The sequence below is a fragment of the Canis aureus genome, chromosome X, assembly GCF_053574225.1.
Source record: "Canis aureus isolate CA01 chromosome X, VMU_Caureus_v.1.0, whole genome shotgun sequence".
NCBI lineage: Eukaryota > Metazoa > Chordata > Mammalia > Carnivora > Canidae > Canis > Canis aureus.
Genome location: NC_135649.1, coordinates 34,034,754 through 34,054,411, shown reverse-complemented (window position 1 = coordinate 34,054,411; position 19,658 = coordinate 34,034,754). Strand labels below are relative to the sequence as shown.

At 40.8% G+C, this 19,658-nt stretch overlaps 1 long non-coding RNA gene across 1 annotated transcript in view; it reads right to left on the bottom strand.

Moving 5' to 3' along the window:
- LOC144308005 (uncharacterized) overlaps nt 1–19,171 on the bottom strand; it is a 38,361-nt gene extending 19,190 nt beyond the window's left edge. The window contains exons 1-2 of the long non-coding RNA XR_013374652.1: nt 19,052–19,171; nt 17,826–17,893 (exon numbers count right to left, since the gene is read on the bottom strand). This is a non-coding gene — a long non-coding RNA (uncharacterized LOC144308005). The remainder of the gene's footprint in view (nt 1–17,825; nt 17,894–19,051) is intronic.
- Between the last annotated feature and the right edge of the window lie 487 nt (nt 19,172–19,658).

Sequence of the window (19,658 nt, the reverse complement as noted above, 5' to 3'; positions counted from 1 at the left end):
CCCGGAGAAATGCAGGCGCATGTGCACATATCTGCACATATACTCTCCTTATACAATCATTCATAGGAAATTTTCTGACTTTATACAATTCTTGCTACTCCTGGTTTTTGTAATGACATTTTCTATTCAGTTTCCTGCAGCATTTTAAAGATCACTTCTCATATAGGTGTAGATCGTAGCAATCAATAAAGAAATCAGTGATCATCTCTGTTGGGTATCAAGTGTGTGCGTGATGTCTGTTTCACTTAGCAGACCCAGACAAGACAGACATAGTGAAATCTACCTAGATGCTTCTTGTTTATAAAGCTTAAGTAGGCTTATTAAATGGGATATCATTTAATTAAAAAATAAAATACAACATGAAGGCTCCTAACTCTGGGAAATGAACTAGGGGTGGTGGAAGGGGAGGAGGGCGGGGGGTGGGGGTGAATGGGTGACGGGCACTGAGGGGGGCACTTGACGGGATGAGCAATGGGTGTTATTCTGTATGTTGGCAAATTGAACACCAATAAAAAATAAATTTATTATTAAAAAAATAAAAAATATATTAAAAAATAAAATAAAATACATCAACACAGATGTATCAAAATACAAATAGTACTATAAACAATTAAATCAAGGGGCACTTGGGTGATGCAGTCAGTTGAGCGTCCGAATCTTGGTATTGGCTCAGGTTATGATCTCAGGCTCCTCAAATTGAGCCCCAGGTTAGGCTCTGTGCAGAGCCTGCCTAAGATTCTCCTTCCCTTCCTCTGTCCCTCCCTCCCATGCTCTAAAATGAATGAATCTTTTAAAAAATTAAATCAGGAACAATGATTTATCCCCCTTCAAAAATATGAGTTGCCAACTGTGCTAGGCATAGTCCTAAGAACTGTTGATACAAAGAGAAGACATAATCTAATTACCACAGCTAATTACAAAATATATAATAAGTACACTTTTCAGTTAATTTGTCATCTCTTTTCACTAATAGAAGGGTAAGATCTTGGGGCATCTGGGTGGCTCAGTGGCTGAGTGCCTGCCTTTGGCTCAGGGCGTGATCCCAGGGTCCTGGGATGGAGTCCGGCATCAGGCTCCCTGTGAGCCTGATTCTCCCTCTGCTCATAACTCTGCCTCTCTCTGTGTGTCTCTAGTGAATAAATAAATAAAATTTTTTTAAAGAAAGGGTAAGATCTTCTTACCATAAGTGTCTAATGGCAAAGTTTTAGTAACAATTTTCATATTAAACTGAGGGACATTCTATAAATATCTGAATAGCGCTCTTCCAACCTGTCAAGGTCATGAAAAACACCAACTAGAAATTACCACATATCCAAGGAATTGAAGGAGATAGAACAACTCAATATGATATGGTATCCCAGACTGGAATACAAGACATTAGTGGACATTCTATCCTAGAAGACATTCTGTCCTAGAATACAAAGACAACATTAATGGAAAAACTAGGGAAATCCAAGTGAAGTCTGGAGTTTAATTAAAACTGTTAGAACAACTCTGTCTTAGTTTTGACAAATGTACAAAGTAACACACACTTGCAAAGGCTAGGTGGAAGGTACAAATTCTCTGTATCATCTTCACACCTTTTCTGTCACATAGAAGTTATTCCAACACAAAAAGTTTATTTAAAGAATACCAAAGTCAATAGGAGTAAAGATAACAGAGAAACAGAATCTAGATGTCATATTTTCATGTTTTCTATGTGCCAGACACCACGCTAAATACCATATATGTATAATCCGAATGAAATCTCCACAACCCTTCCAAAGACATATCCTATTTCTACCTCTACCTTACAAACAAGGAAATTGAACATCAGAGAAATGAAATAACTTGTCCAAGGACACATACATAGAAGATGTCTGGCACAGGGTTGGAAGCCTGATATCAAGACAAAAGCGAAGTCTAGAATCACTGCACTATCCTATTCCCACTACAGGATTTTACTCATTTTCAGGAAACTCCAGACGGCCTAACATTCTGCAGCATAAACATGTTTAAATAAATGCATTCTTTAGAGATTTTGCATTTCCTAAGTCTCATTTCTAATGTCCAAGACTTACTACATCAATGACAGCTGTTTCTGTTGAATTTCTCCTGCCATTCTCTTCACTGTCACCAACCTCTGTCATTTTCCATTATCGTATTCATATATAACCTTCACTGTACTGAGTGGAAACCCATCTTCCAGACTCATCAGAATGATGGAAGCCTATCTATAGTACTCTGCACTTGGAACCCAATACTAGTATATCCTAGGAGCTGATTTCTATACCAAGAGTTGGGTTACGTACAACTGCCCTTGCTTCTTGTTTTCATCTGTGCCTGAATGTCTCAAGAGTGCATTTTCTTCATCTTGCCCACCTGTCCCTAAGGTTCGGTCTCAGACTTCCTAGTTATCTTAAGAATCTCCCCTGTGGGGGCCCCTGGGTGGCTCAGTGAGTTAAGCATCTGCCTTTGGCTCAGGTCATGATCTCAGGGTCCTAGGATCGAGCCCCACGTTGGGCTGCCTGCTCAGCGGGGAATCTACTTCTCCCTCTCCTTCTGCTCCTCCACCTCCCCACTCATGCTCTCTCTAAATGAATAAATAAAATCTTTTTTAAAATGTAAAGTAAAAACTAAGTTAAAAAAAAAAAAGAGGTGATCCCTGGGTGGCTCAGCAGTTAAGCGCCTGCCTTCGGCCCAGGGCCTGATCCTGGAGTCCCGGGATTGAGTACCATGTTGGGCTCCCTGCATGAAGCCTGCTTCTCCCTCTGTCTGTGTCTCTGCCTCTCTCTCTCTCTCTCTTCTCTGTCCCTCATGAATAAATAAATAATCTTAAAAAAAATAATCTCTCCTGTGGTCACTAGGTCAGTGAATTCACTGGCAACATTATTCTGGCAGAGTTTACTACCTGAGCAACACAGAATAGGTGTAAGTCCTCTTCTTCAACATCCTCTCTTGAAACTCCAGTGTTAAGGTTTGCCTGGTCTTGGCTATCAGCGTGAGTTATCTTGTTCTCATGGTTTCAAGAAGAAAGGAAGAGAATCTGAGCCACAGGCCTTGAGGAAATCTTGTCCTAGGAAACAGAGATGCCCATCTACAAGGTATTCCACTTTGGAAACGGTTTCTTTCTCCTCCAGCTGCAGCTACCAGAACACAATAGCCACCTTGCTATGTATAAACTCCAGCTCAAAATCCACTGCTCCTCCACAAGGGCCCTTTTCAGCATTTTAAGGCAAAGTACTTCCTTTCCTCACTCAATAAAGAAACAGAACTGTAATTACGAGGACGAAGGAAAAGGAAATGCTATCCTAGTCAACAAATAGAGTCATGTGCTCCCTCAAGACTAGACATACAGAGACTCAGTGGAACAGCTTTGACTCAACAAGAGGAAAGCAACATCCTCCCAGAGGTAGGGACTTTACCAGAAAGTAAGTAGAGTAAGGTAGTCAGCTGACACCTCTCCCTTTATTATTTGGCAGGTTAATTTCACCACTAAGGTTCAATGATCTATTTAGATTCAGATGCCTGACTCATTTTGTGAGTCAGAAAAAGTCCTTTCTTACTAGGCTCCAGTTTCCAGATCTGTAAAGGGAGGTAAAGATCCCTTAAGGGCCCTGCCAGCTCTGACATAATAGCTCAATATCTGGGAAGTCCAATCCATGCTGCAATGCAAGTGATGGCCAACACCTAGACAATCATCCCAATCTTGCCCTGCCAGCCTCACATGCCTACAACAATAATTCTTATGAAGAAAGGAAACAAAATAATGTGCCCTCTCAACATCTATCTGACTGCCTTCTCCCAGTACTTTCTAATTTCTGTTGCTTGTATTGTATCCCCCACTTTCACTTCCACATCTTTGCCCTCCATATTACTTTCTCTGACTAATGCTCCTTCCCTACCCAGATCCTAGCCCTCCTTCAAAGCACGGCACAAGGTTTGCTCAGCTGAGTTTCTACAGATTTCCCCTAACCAGTGATCTTTCCCTTGTTTGAACCCCAGTAGTATTGGGTGAAAAAGCTGGGAATTCTTTTAACTGCTCAAAATGTGATGGGTTCTATGTTTTGGTTGTATCTTTTAAAAAGGTCCTTCTGATTTTAACCCATGGCACCTGAAGTAAAACAAGCATTCTAATTAACTAGCAAGTACCCTCATATTATTAAGAAGAAGGAACAAAAAGGTATGGCTTATTCTACTCCTAGAAAAAAAATGTTAAAAGTAGATTTAACTCAAAAGAAATCCCCCCCCCCAAAAAAAAGAAATCCCAACTCTGACTACAGAAAACTTCAAAACGGGGCTTGGAAATACTCTGGAGTAAAGGGTCTCTAATGTTTTATGGCATATCTTTTTAAATTATAAACAGAGGTAGTGTTGGCACCAAGATCATTAGAGACCATTGCTGGTTTTGACACGAAAGAGCTAGATTTTCTGCTGCAGGAGTGATAAGTGTAGCAAATGCTTTAGGGAAAGACATATTTTACCTGACAGGAAAACCTAGAGATATACAGTAATACTTTTTCTGATCAACTCATGAAGAAACCTAGAAAAAGCTATTGCTTGAGTCACATAAAGATAAAATTTTTAAAAAAATGTTTAATAATCTATGGCAAGGGTTTAAATCTTCTCAAAACAGTGACTCAGAATAGCACATTGATTATCTTTGTTAACTACTCTTAAAGGAACAATCAATGAGCTCAGATCAAAAATTCAACCAATACTTAGCAATATCATGGGCTGCAAGTTATAAGGGACACAGAGAAAATAACACAGCTAGGATTGAGTTGCCATTTTTTAAAGTTTTATATTTTTAAATATTTTATTTAAATTCAATTTACCAACATACAACACTCAGTGCTCATCCCATCAAGTGCCCTCCTTAGTGCCTGTCACCCAGTTACCTCATTCCACCCCCTCCCCTTCTGCAACTCTTTGTTTCCCAGGGTTAGGAGTCTCTCCTGATTTGTCTTCCTCTTTAATTTTTCCCCACTCAGTTTCCCTTTTAACACAGGGAGCTTTTAGGGCCCCTGGGTGGCTCAGTGATTGACCATCTGCCTTCAGCTCAGGACATGATCTCAGGGTCCCTGGGATCGAGTCCCGTATCAGGCTCCTTGCAAAGATCCTGCTTCTCCCTATGTCTATGTCTCTGCATGAATAAGTAAGTAAAATCTTAAAAAAAAAAAAAAACTACAGGGAGCTTTTGCCCGAATGGAGGGGGCATTTACAAGATAAAAATTTAGGAATCCTTGACTTTGCTCTAATCTATCATGTGCTCTTCTTTCTTTCTTCATTCATTTATTTATGTTTGCATCTGTCCTATCCTCTTCCTCGTGGATCTCCTGGGCTACATTTTTAAGCCTTTCCAAGCTTCCCCAGATACAACTGGCAAAAGTTCTTTATACTACACATGCCCCAAGATCAGCCACACCAAATTATTTGTGTCAGGCTCACATGTCTCTGGACGTTCTCAGGCTGTTTTCTCTACCCATATTACCCTCTCTCAGCCAAAAAGTCACCTCCTAGGTGAATTTTTTCTTCAAGCTGGTGGACAAAAATAGTCCTTTCTCTGTGATCCCACAGCACCTAGCACATACATAGGTGGATTGGCATGTGGCAAACTCTATGGGAATTACTTGCTTACATTCTGTCTCCTTCAGATAGTTGTAGAAGACAGGACTCAGTGGCAGGAAAGAGAAACCACACCAGAATTTTTGTTTTAAGGTTTGTTTGTTTGTTTATGAGAAACACAAAGAGAGGAAGAAACACAGAGACATAGAAAGAGGGAGAAGCAGGCTCCCTGCAGGGAGCCCAATATGGGACTCAATCCCAGGACCCTGGGATTACCACCTAAACTGAAGGCAGACACTCAGCCACTGAGACACCCAGGTGCCCCCGCGCCAGAATTTTTAATCAGAAAGCAATATAACACAAAGGATTAGATACTCATGAGATTGCTGGAAGTGACAGAGGAGCAGGCTCTGGACTGGGTCTTGACGAATGGCTCCCAGAAACGTCTGTCTGGCCCCTCCGAAACGTGGAGAATCAAGGGGGCTGTTTCTCTGACCACTGAGGTACAGAACACACTGCTATGTGTATAATCCAGACTGAGCTGCACAGCCACCAACATCCTGCCTCTGGCCCCCACAAAGCTAGTGAATAGATCCCAGAAGGCTGCATCAGAAATGCCCTCACTCTTCACAGCTGTACTCAGGGCAACTGCTAAGACAGCCAGATGGCCACCACCTCATTACTGGCCCTAGATCCCATGGGAATGCACCTATTTGATGAATATGAGCAGAACTCTAGCTACAAGGAGACTTCAGGAGACACAGGCTTTTAATTTTCAAACCTCGACAATACAGAAAAGCATACCAGAAAGAAGTTGGAGTGGATGCTGAGGGACAATCTACCATAAATACCATATATCTTTAGCACCCAGATATGGTTATGGTTCCTGGCTCATAGGATGTACTTTAAAATGCTCGTTGAATTCATGAACTCTGAATGTAGAAATACTTTGAAGGTCGTTGGTATCTTTCAAAGTGTCCCTATTTGTGCTTTCTCTGCTTTTCTGATGGCAAATGCATTCATTTTAAAGGAACATTCACTGGAGTGCATGGGTCAGTTATGCATCTGCCTTCAGCTCAGGTCATGATCCCAGGGTCCTGGGACTCAGCCCCACATCAGGCTCCCTGCTCAGTGGGGAGCCTGCTTCTCCCTCTCCCTCTGCTGTTCCCCCTCTGTGCTCCCACACACTCTGTCAAAAAAATAAACAAAATCTTAAAAAAAAGGGGGAGGGCACCTGGGTGGCTCAGTGTTTGAGCATCTGACTTTGGCTCAAGTCGTGATCTTGGGTCCTGGGATCGAGTCCTGAGTCAGGCTCCCATGGGGAGCCTGCTTCTCCTTCTCCCTTTCCCTCTGCCTATGTCTCTGCCTCCCTCTCTGTGTCTCTCAGGAATAAATAAAATCTTTAAAAAGAAGAACGTGCACCTTGGCATTATTTATAAAGGGAAAATCTAGCCAAAATATAAAATAAAAGGAGATTAATTGAATAAATTATGATAGACAATTATGCAGTCATTAAAATGATTATATAGATCTCTCTATGGACAAGGTAAGGTACTCATGACCTATGTGGAAAAGCAGGTAAAGATTCATGGCACACCACAAAAATAAACTAAAGGTAGATTAAGAATATAAGTATGAGAAGCAAAATTTGAAAGTCCTGAAAGCAGAAAAATAAGTTCAGGATGGGAAAAATTTTCAAAATAGACAGTAAATGATGTGGGAAACAAAGGCAGAAGAGAAATTATTAAATTTCCTTCCTACCTGCAGCCCACTGACAAGTCCTCGAAACAGGCAGGGTGACATTCCTCAAGGAACTCAACTGCCTTGATGTTAATACTTCGCTAAGGGCAACAGGCAATCTTAGCTCGACCTCCAGGACTCTGTAAGTCTACTTTAACATATAAAAATTCCTTTGAAAACTTGCCTTATGGCTACCCCCCCCCAAGATATGTGTTGGCAATCATCCCACACACATATGACCCACTGATATACATCTGAAGGGCCTCATGACTCAGATTTTATTAGATGGTAATAAATGACCTTTTCCCAACGAGAGCTAGCCCCTTCAAGGTCCTGGAAACCTTGCTTCCTAAATACCTCAGAGACTTAAGCTATCCCTAACCCCCTCTCAACTTGAAAGTATGTAACAGGCCACTCCTCATGATACCTGTACAGCTCTTTCTGCCCAACCACAGGTCTTTTCCCTGTGCCTTAATAAAACTACTTCTTTGCACCAAAAAGGTCTCAAGAATTCTTTCTTGGTTGTCAGCTTCGAACCATAACATCTTTCCTACATCAGTAAACGAGCACATACCATAATAGAAACTGCCAAATCTGACTCCATTAAAAGGAATAGATTTCTATACTAATAAATAACCAAAAAAAAACCATAAACACCGGATTAGCATCGAGATTATATAAAGATGGGTGCCTGGCTGGCTCAGTCTGTGGAGCATGTGACTCCTGATCTTGGGGTTGTAAGTTTGAGCCCCACATTGGGTGGAGAGATTACTTAAAAAATAATAAAATCTTTAAAAAATTATATAGGGGATCCCTGGGTGGCTCAGCAGTTTAGCACCTGCCTTTGGCCCAGGGCGTGATCCTGGAGTCCCGGGATCAAGTCCCACTTCGGGCTCCCTGCATGGAGCCTGCTTCTCCCTCTGCCTGTGTCTCTGCCTCTCTATCATAAATAAATAAAATCTTTAAAAAATAAAAAATAGAAAATTATATAAAGAAATAATCCTAAGAAAACCCAGGAAGCCCAATAGAAAAATGGGCAAAGGCTATTAACAGGTAATTCACAAATTTAAAAAAGAGCTTGATAAACATTTGAAAAGTTGCCTAACCCTACTAGCAATCACGGAAATGCCATTTAACATAACAAGAGATCAAGGTATCATCCAAAACCAGGGGAAAATTTTTTAAGTTTTACATTGACAAATATTGGCAAAATTGGAGGTCTCATGGGCGCCTGTGGCTCAGTAAGTTAAGTGTCTGCCTTCAGCTCAGGTCACGGTCTCAGGGTACTGCAATCCAGCCCCACTTTGGACTCCCTGCTCAGTGGGGAGCCTGCTTCTCCCTCTCCCTCTGCCCTTCCCCACCGCTCCTGCTTTCTCTCTCTGCCTTCCTCTAAAATAAACAAAATCTTTTTTTTAAAAAAATGAAGTCCACAGGAAATCATACACAACGGTGAAAAAGGATCATTTTGCACAACTGAATTACAGAGTAACTCAGCTATAACCTCTCAAGTTGTCAGATGTGTACTTTGCATGAAACAACCATTCATACCTAGGTAAGACCCCCAATTAGGGGTCACCAATTTTTCTGAATCCGAGCCAGGCAGTAAATATTTTAGATTTTGAAGTCCATACCATCTCTGTGGCAAGTACTCAACTCTGTCATTATGGCATGAAAGCAGCTATGGGCAACACACAAACAAGTGGGCGTAGCAGTGTTCCAATGGAGTTTTATTTACAAAAGCAGGCAACAAGCCAGATTTGGCCCATGATGTGTAATTTCTTGATTACTGCCTAGAGAAACTATCACATATATACACAAATGAGGAGAAAGGCACAAGAATATTCACTGCATTATTCATAACGTTGGAAGATTAGAAATAATGTCCATGAGCAAGACAACAGGTAAATAAAGTGTGCTCAAGTCACGAAATAGAATACACCACAGCAGATGAAACAAAGGAGCCAAATTATATTTAATGCTATAATCAAACTTTAAAAAATAGTAAGGTTGCCGGAAACTGCAAGTTTATATACAAAATTTAAAAATATGAAAAGCCATGGGGGAGGGTTAGGGATGACTTCTATTTTGTTTCTTGTGCTTCGTCCATATTGCTTTATTCTAATAAAAAGTATCATGTGTGGGGCACATGAGTGGCTCAGTGGTTGAGCATCTCACTTTAGCTCAGGTCGTGATCCCAGGGTCCTGGGATCGAGTCCTGCATCAGGTTCCTGGGAGGGAGCCTGCTTCTCCTTCTGCTTATGTCTCTGTCTCTCCCTCTGTGTCTCTCATGAAGAAATAAATAAAATCTTAAAAAAGTATTATGTAGTCATATCATGTTTAACCCACATATTCATGAAGAAGTATTTGGAAAGGACATAAAATATGGCAAAGGAAAACAACAACCACCCATAATCCCAAAACCTTCCTACAGAAACACACTGTAAACACATTTCACATACTTCCTTTACATTTTTGGTCCCTTAATTCCACATAGTGGAGAGAGTACTAAATATACATTTCTGCTGTCTGCTTTTTTTTTTTTTAATTTTTATTTATGTATGATAGTCACACAGAGAGAGAGAGGCAGAGACACAGGCAGAGGGAGAAGCAGGCTCCATGCACCGGGAGCCCGACGTGGGATTCGATCCCGGGTCTCCAGGATCGCGCCCTGGGCCAAAGGCAGGCGCTAAACCGCTGCGCCACCCAGGGATCCCTGCTGTCCGCTTTTCTTCATTTATTCTAAGCATTTCTCCATGGTATCTTCAATTCCTTATAGACATCATTTTTATACTTGCATACTGTTCTTAGGTTTGTAAATCTGAAACTCCAAACCACTTTCCCAGAAATTCTGGAACAATTTACCTACTAAATTCCTAACAGAAGCCTCTAATTTTACACCTTCTATACATTCTGTACACTGACTGAGGGTCACTGAGGTATCTCTATTCTTGCCAGCATTCCACAATTATGGACAGAACCACCTAAATAAGCAAAAAATTAAGTGGCTTTAATAAGCTACCTTTCAGAATGAATCAACAGGATGCTCTCTAATTAGTAAAGCTGCTTTAGACTTTCACGATCCTCTGGTAAGAGCAAGTGTTTAAAAGATTTCTTTCTGTGGCCTTGGTCTAATAGGTTAGAAGCTGACAGTTTGTCACTGTGTGGCCCCCACACAAACCATGAGCTGGTGGCCTCCATCCAGGACACTGAACATGCTTTGCAAACTACTCAACTATATGCCAAGAAAGGTGACATTTTGAAATATGGTTTCATGGTGTAATCACCCAGAAACTCATCAATGCCCACGGGCACCTTGACATTTTATTGCTGTAGAACTCATCATCTACAACCTTACAATAAGGCATTTGTTGGATCCAACTTTGGTAACTCTGTCATTCCCTAGGTGTTATTTTAAAAGATTATTGATGTCTCTCTGTGAAATAATAAGGTGATAAATATAAATCAGCTGCTTTAAAACTGCTACTTCATTAATTCTGTTACTGTTTTTCATAATATGTATCCTTGGGTCATTATAAGTTACTTGACTTTCTTAAGCAGGGTAGAAATAAGTTTTGCCTTTTTATACTATAATACATAAAGCAACAACATCAGTTGAAGATCTTATTTTGAATGGTTCAATGTTCAACTTCCAAGGATTGCTCAATAAGTCACTAGTCATCAATGGGCCATGGTTACACCAACTTCTCTACCAGCCCTTTGCGTCTTCCAACTGCTTTTGACCTACCACTTTCTTTCCAGAATACTGGTATTTCCTCTCTTGTTGACGTAAGAATAATGTGAGAGTGCATCCTGGACTTTAGGATCACACAGGACACTTAGCCTACTGCTTTAGCTGCTGTATCTAAAAGAAAACAAGATTATTTCTTACGCATCTTTGTAATACTGGCCAGTGTCTAGAATAGTGCCTGCAGCACATAGCAGGGAACAATGAAGCCCGGTTGAATTGTACTGCCAAAACCCAGGAATGAAATTCCCAATTAATTTGAGGAGTTACTGTGAAACAAAGGGTTGCAGAAGGGGAGGTGGGTGGGGGAATAGGATGATGGGCACTATGGAGGGCACTTGTTGGAAAGAGCAGTGGGTGTTATACTATTTGTTAGCAAATTGAATTTAAATAAAAAATAGTGAAAGGGAATAAAGGGGAAAGGAGAGAAAATGACTGAAAATATCAGTGAGGGTGACAAAATATGAGAGACACCTAACTCTGGGAAATGAACAAGGGGTAATGGAAAGGGAGGTGGGCAGGGTTGGGGTGACTGGGTGATGGGCACTAAGGGGGGCACTTGGCAGGATGAGCACTGGGTGTTATGCTATATGTTGGCAAATTGTACTCCAATAAAAAAATTTAAAAAAATTAACATTACTTCTACTTCCAACCTGTAAAAATAATAAATAAATAAATAAATAAATAAATAGATTCACACTGATGAATGTTACAGATCATATCAATAAATGATATAAAGCAGTATCCTACTTATATAGACTGAATGTTTGTGTCTTTCCAATATTCATTTTAAAACCTAAGTTTATGGTATTTGGAGATAGGCCCTTAGGGAAGTGGTTAGGCCATGAGGGTGAAGCCCTCAGGAATGAGATTAACGACTTTCAAATAAAGACCCTTTGAGCATTCTCTCTCCATTGGCACCATGTAAGGACACAGCACCACCACAGGAAGCAGCAGCAGGCCCACACAGGACATTGAATCTGCCATTCCCTTGATCTTGGACTTTCTAGCCTTCAAAACTGTGAGAAATAAATTTCTGCTGTTTAAAAACACCCATTCTGTGGTATTTTTGTTATAGTAGCCCAAATAGACTAAGATATCTACCACATAAAATATGTGTTTTGCTCATAAAATGTGAATTATTTCTGAACTCAATCCAAGGGAAACATGAAGCCTATCTTAAGAAAACATACCTCTCTCCCACATCACTAGCAGCAAAACATAGTGCAACGTATTGTTACATACATACAAGTTTGGCATAGCACCAGTGTTGTCAACTTTAAAAAAGCATGTGGCTGGCCCATAAATATAAACTCTATATCCTACAATCCCTAACCTTATTTAATCATCACCGCCTAGAACTTGCCATGTTGGCAAGGAAAGCACTATGGACCTCTCTGTCTCCTAAGTTTCACTGCCAACCACAACCAACATTATCAAGTTCCCTGGACAGGAACACCCATCTGGTAGACTGTAAGGTTCTACAGGGCTTTGTCCACTCCTGTGTACCCACAGCAATTATTACTTCCTGATTTCTAGTGTGTGTGTGTGTGGGGACATTTGTTGAATGCCCTTACCTCTTCTCATTTGTGGCCCAAAGAGTGGGAGTGGCAGCAGCTGCCAGAACTAGATATATTTTTGAGGCCAATGTTTGACTTCTGGTTCACACTTTCGGGCACCTGCAGTAATAGCCACACCTACCACATAGTCTGATAAATGTGCAGCGGCCACACAGAAACAGAACTTGTGACAATGTTGTCCAAGGACTCAAATAACAGGAGCACTAGACTATGGCAGCATCACAAATCTCTCAGTTAATTCTTCAATTTGTCTTCATAGCAAGTGAAGAATAATACCAATACAAATGTTTTGACGTCTTCATAGACACAATAAGCAATGAGGGCAACAGTAAACACGTTTCACACCTGTACCGCATACATACTATCTGCAATTCCTTTGCTACAGCTCAATGCAAGTAATGAGATTTTTCATTAGGCAGACCATATGCTTTTATTAAAGCAGCAAATTTAAAGGGAAATTGATGTAAATATTTAGAAAACATTTCTAGCTCTGTGCCCACATTATTATATAGGCTCCCTTGTCCTTGGAATGTTAATAGTGCCAATTAGGCTTCCAAATAAGTGTGAGTCTAATGGCAGAGCTCTAGCAAGCTGCTTGCATTGTTTATCATTGCAAAGATGAATTGCTTTAGGAGGCTGCTCTCCCAGCCAATCTTGTGAAAAGCAAAGGTGATTTGAATGTTAACGTCAGTTTGGAAAGGTTCATTTATTAAAGCTGAAGAACCTCCTTGCAGGACTTAGCTGTTCCAGTGTTTCAAAGTTACCTCGAAGGTCCTCCTCGTCTTTAGACCCCAGGAGATGCCACCAGTTAGGGGACAGGGATGATGCCTTGTGTTAACATCGGGTTCACAGGTTTTTCAAAGCCCATGCATAGGCACAATTTCCTCTGAATCTCAAGACTGGGAGATAGCCTGGATAGCCATTCTCCTCATTTCAAAGAAGTTCTCAAAGTCCAAGGTCAGAGGTCTAGTAAATCAGTTGGAGCTAGCGGGAGGCCTTTCGCAGACTATGGTGGGTGATGCAGATTTAAGTTTGGATAACAAAAATAATACAGAAAAGATTTTGAAGCATTATAAAATATGAATATTTTAAGGCATCTAAACAGTTTATAAGTATATGCATTACAAAGTAAGGGCAGACCCCATGCTCCCTCCAAATCCCTCTTCCAATGGGTGGCCATTTTAACCATTTGGTGCATAACAGCTTTTTTACACATGTAACATGAATGTGGGTGTATGTGTCTCTGTATGGGTACATATACAAAACTAAGATGCTTTGAGTGAAAACATGATTTTAGCTTAACAATATGCATGAGCATCTTTCTGTGTCACCACACAGATTGACCTCAACCTTACTCATAACTGCATTTCAGGGAATGGATGTACTATTAGCCAGTTCCCCGTTAGCTTGTGGGGAGATTCTTTTCTTCCTATTATAAACAGTGCCTCAAAGCAAACGGTGGTTCACATAATATTGGCACACTTGAGTATTCCCATTGGATACTTTCATAGAATTGGAACAGCTAGGTCAAAGTATGTATGCATTTTAGATTTTAATAGATAGTGTCTAAGCACCTTTCAAAGAAGTTGTAGCAATTTACAGTATATGAAAGAGCCTGCAGGTTATTTTGAAGAAATAACTGCCAGCATGTGAGGACTGGTAGATTAGGAGGGTAAAGCACAGTCAAAGAGAACTTCAAATTCTTAGGTCTGAGTGATTTAAAGCATGGTGTCAACCTTTGACAGACACAGAGAAGTTTGAAGGGAGCATGGTTTAAGGGGAAAACAAAAAAAAAAAGAGCAAGAGTAAAGATAAAAGAACAAAAGGCCAAAGACAGAAAGTCTCTAGGCTCCCTGTGGTAAGAAAGCAGAAAGAAAAGCCATCAAAGGGAACAGAGGATGCACAATCAGAAATGCAGGAGGACAAATCTACAAGGAAAGACTTCTAAAGAGAGGCTAATCCAGCGACATCGCATAGAGGTAAGGAATAAAAGAGAGCTTTGCATCTGGTGATCAGAAAATCACTAGTAGCCTGTGAGAATACAGTTTCACCTGGGGGATGAGAAAGGGATTGGAAGTGATTTTTAGGAAAAGAGCTACAGAAAAATCTGTCATTCTGGAAAGTTGACAATGAAAAGAAAAAAGGCAAATGACAGAGAATGCTGAATAATCTGTCCTTCCACCCATCTGAAGGACTGAGGAGGAATCCCTACATGTGGGACTTGCCACTTCTTCAGACTACAAGAGATTCTCTGATGACACAGGAAGTCCCAGTAGAGTAGGCTTTTCAGTGTGTTAGCTCAAGAGGGACCTAGGCACAGGAAGAACAAAGAAGAAAACAAGAAGGGCAGATGGGAGCAAATAGAAGACTAAGACAATAAAGACACATTTTGTCTACTTCAAACGCCTGCCTTGTTCAAACAGCCGATCCAATTAAATAAATACTATTACAATGCACAATGCACCATTTCACCACCATGAAAAATGACTGTACTCCCTATCTTGACATGGAAAGAGATCTTTAATGCTTTTGGGTGGAAAGTTATAAAATGGCATGTTTGGGTAACCTCGGGCATTTCAACTTGCAACTATCTCGGTTTCTACTATTAGACGGAAGAATGTTCACCAGGTGTTTCTTAACAGTGGCTTGTCTCTGGATCATGGGATAAGGAGGGATTTTCATTTTCTTCCGGGTACTCTTTATTATTTGAATTCTAAATGCGGGTTTCTCATCTGACTTAATTTATAAAGGCAGTTTTTAGTGCCTTCCTGGCCTCACGCTTTGGGAAGGGGCAATCCCCACTGGAATGGACTAGCACAATGGCAGAAGAGAAACGATGGAGATAGGGCAGAGGAGACCTGAGAGTAGGTCTTCCAGAAAGATTGTCAGGACCAATAAACCACAGCTGAAAACAAGAGAACACAAGATATTTTGACAAGGACAAATTTTGAGGTAGGGATCACGGACAGGTTATGGAATGAAATAAAACAGAGGGATGGAATGGAATGAGACAGATGAGTTCCATAGATAGGGTAGACACCACATAGAGATTGAGGCTGTCTCTGGCACATGTGCTCAATTCCTTTTCTGAAAGGCGAAAATGGAATGGATTGGTCTTTCATCCAAATGTCTTGCTCCTAATCAAAGAGACCCAGGCCATGCCCTCAAAATCACATCTCATGGATACCTTATGTTCATTTTACCAACATATTTTCAGAAAGTCACTGGCCCCAATCCAAAGAGGACATCTCAAAAACTCAATGATATCAGACACACTGTCTATACACTCCCTGTTGTGGGCATCTCTCCCAAAGTAGCATTCATTTCCCAGGATTCAGGTATAAAACAGTCACTACATTAAGAAAATGGATTCACAAGTTCTAGGAGGTGCTCTTTGCAGGTGTGGAGTGCTGCCAAGAAAAGGGACTCTCCAAACTGAGGCAAGAACAAAGTCACCTTAGTGGTTCCATCTGCCTCTATGGAAGGAAGCCCTGCAAATGGCCTCGCTTCCTTCCCCTACATTTCTGATAGAACTTGTTGAAAAGTATCACATGAGCTTGGCAGACACTCCTGGCCATGTTTGAAAAAAGAACACAGGAAGAAACCAGTCACTTGATAATCTGTGGAAGGTATTGGAGGTGAAAAAGATTACTCCATTCCATTAAAAGTTCCACTTAAAGATACAGATTTTCTTAAAATGCTCCTTCACGAAGAATCCTTTTTAACCTGGTTTTCATCAATATTCAAATGGTAGCGGTCCTGGAGACAGAATCTATGCCAGCAGTCATCACCTGATGCCTACAGTAGATTTGCGGGTATGTCAAAAACTGTTAATCACAGGGGCCTTTGATTAATCTCCTTTAATTATCTCCATGGTCTACATGGCAAACCCAAGTGGATTTTCATTGTGAAGGAAGAATCATCATATAATTGCCAGTAATGCAAAATTTATGAGGCTAACTCAAGTCTTATGGTACACTAGCATAGAAAGCAAAAGCTATAACAGGTGTTTAGTCAATGTGATTTCCAAACTTCATGACTGATCTTCCTTTTGCTTTTGATAAAGCAGAACCACAGCCATGAAAATGCAAAGAAAAATATCACCCAGTGAAATGTATTCAGATCACATAATTGCCCCAGAAGTATATGTCTCTGTGCTGAAAGGATAGATAGAAACACCTCCCAGCAAAGTGATGACATTCGGTTTTTAAGTACTTGCCTTAGAAATGATTACTTATGCAACCAAAGCGGTGGGGGAAGAACTAATGAGCAATTGAGAATCCTTCGTGGCCTAATTAATGCTGCAAAACAGCAAAAGTGCACACACATTTTGATCACATATGCACATGGCGGAGCTCCTCTGCCTTCTACACCCTTTCTTGCATTCACCTTCCTTTTCTCCATGGTATGGGGGAAACTACAGCCAAAGCCTTATGCTTTTAATCCAAGTAGTGATTGCTGATCAGGGTTTTCCCTGTCACTGCAGAAGTCAGAAACTGAAGAGTCATCCTTGATATTTCCTGCTCCTTTATCCCTAATATTTAATCCATTTATCTAAGTTGTGTTGAATTTGCATTCTACATATCCTCTGAATTCATACCCTTTAGTCCGGTTCCACTACCAACATCCTAGTCAAAATGGTTAACAATTTTTTTAATGCAAACCTTAATAAGCAACAGTCTGCATGGTATCTCAGATGTTTGAAAGTAATCATCCCTGAAACTGAATGGGTGTTAACAGCCCCTAACCCGAATCATACCTGGTCCATGTTCAGAGTTTCCTCTTAGTGAATGGAACCACTAACCAGCCATTTTCACAAGACAAAAACTAGGTGCCATCCTTAAATCTCTCCTCTCCTCCCATATACAACCAAAACTAAATTATCTCCTAAAAACACATAAATCCTTTGAATTTTCTGTTCTACCAGCATCATTAATATACTGCTTCAATATGAATGCCTGAAACACTCCACATGGCTCTAATTTATCTACTCATATGTACCACCCAGCCCCAAATTATTTTAATATACGGCACAGAAATTTTTTAAATCATGACTTCCCCTACTTCTGACTCAAGTCTTCACTGGCTTCCCATGGTTCTTAGGATAAAAATACATTTCTCCACAAAAATCTTTTAGGCCAGGAGTGTTCTTGTTCCTGGCTGCCCAGGTTTATCTTGCACATTCTTCTGCCTTGTACTCTGGCCTCACTAACCTTTGTGTAAATCATCCGGCATTCCATGTTTGCTCTCCTATGCAGTGGGAACTCCATACATGTTGTACCTAGAAAGAAGCCCTCATGATATTAACTTATGCCATGCCAAATCATCTATAGATCTCCATTCAATCATCAATTTCTCCAGGATCATCACATTGCACAACTCCTGGGTATGCTATTCGTGTTGAACTCTCTGGGGATGATTACCTCCTGCAGCCATAAAGGACACAGCCTGGTAGAAGTCCAGATTTCTTCTCCTCCCCTCTTTTCTCAAGAACTGCTTCTTTAACCTCCATAATGAAGTCTTTGTATCATGTAGATTTCCTAGTTACCACTTACCAAAGTTCTTTTTTAGACATTGTGCTATTCCTTGATTAGGTTTCTCTTCCCTTCTAGACTGGAGGACCCATAAAGGGTGACAGCCTTATTGGTCTTATGCATTGCCGTATATCCTGTATCTAGCACAATGCTTGGTATATATAAAGGTGCTCCAAATATTTGTGTTGACTCAATATAAGACTCAAGGATTAGGAGAAGAGTTGCCCTTCTTTTTTCTTTTCTTTTTTTTTAAATTTCATTTATTTATTGAGACACACACACACACACGGGGGGGGGGGGGTAGAGACACAGGCAGAGGGAGAAGCAGGCTCCATGCAGGGAGCCCGATGTGGGACTCGATCCCAGGTCTCCAGGACCACGACCTGGGCCGAAGGTGGCGCTAAACCGCTGAGCCACCTGGGCTGCCCTCTTTTTTTCTTTTTAATATCTTGTTGATTTTATTTTAATTGTCACCATCTGTGTGCCCTGTTGGTATAACATCTGGTCTCTATGTGGTTGGCCATTTTTTGACAGGCTCCTCTGGAGAAGCAACAGATAATCCATAAATTTCCAGGGCCTCTCTAAACAAAGTACATTATTACATTGATCCATGGACACCCACCCCATCTCTCAGTTCTGCTCTGATTCTGACTCCTATTTTGATTCATTCTCTTCCACAGGAGGTGGTAACAAATGTTGTTTGTCTCAACCTTTTGTGCTTTCTTGAATGGGTGATAGCTATTTCAGAAGATCTTTTCACTGTACAAGCTTTGTGGACATCTCTACCTACATGGTTGCATCCCACATTGTGGCACTCTCTGGATTTACATTGATAGGGGGTCATCCTTTCCATTCCTTCTTCACCACTTGTGGATGGTTATTCTGTAATAGGGGTCAGTTCTTACCGACTGGGGGCTGGCTGTTCCCTACCTATGGTTGGTTGTTCTGTGTTTGTGGTTGGTTGGTCCATATCTATGCTAAAATCCTGAAGTTTACTATGATCTCAGCCATGTTGAAACATCCCAGTGGTCTATCTCAGTGATTATGATCTCTGTATACATGCCTTCCTGAGAGCCCCACCCCTGCCCTTTGTTTGGTCATCAAGGCACTGCTCCAGCCAATGGCAGTCCTAGGTGACTTAGCCTGCACAAAGCACCACTCCTAATACCCTTCACTTATACTTTGGAATTCAACATCATTTTCATCACTACCATCATTTCTTTCTTCTTGGACTCTCTCTTGTGGAACTAGATAACTGGATTACTATAGAGGTACATAATTCAAGAATATGAGATGGAATAGATGCAGGGGTCAAGTAATGTGGGTACAGGTGTTAAGTCTTCATGCCTTTTCAGAACATGCCATTCTGCCCAAATCTCTACTTGTTCACCCCCAAAAGTTCCACTCTTCCTCCTTACTTAAAAATAGACTCCTTACTTAAAATTACCTACCTCTACTCTCTGCGTTCTAGCAGATTTGTATATTTTACCACGGCATGTTCCATTTAATGTA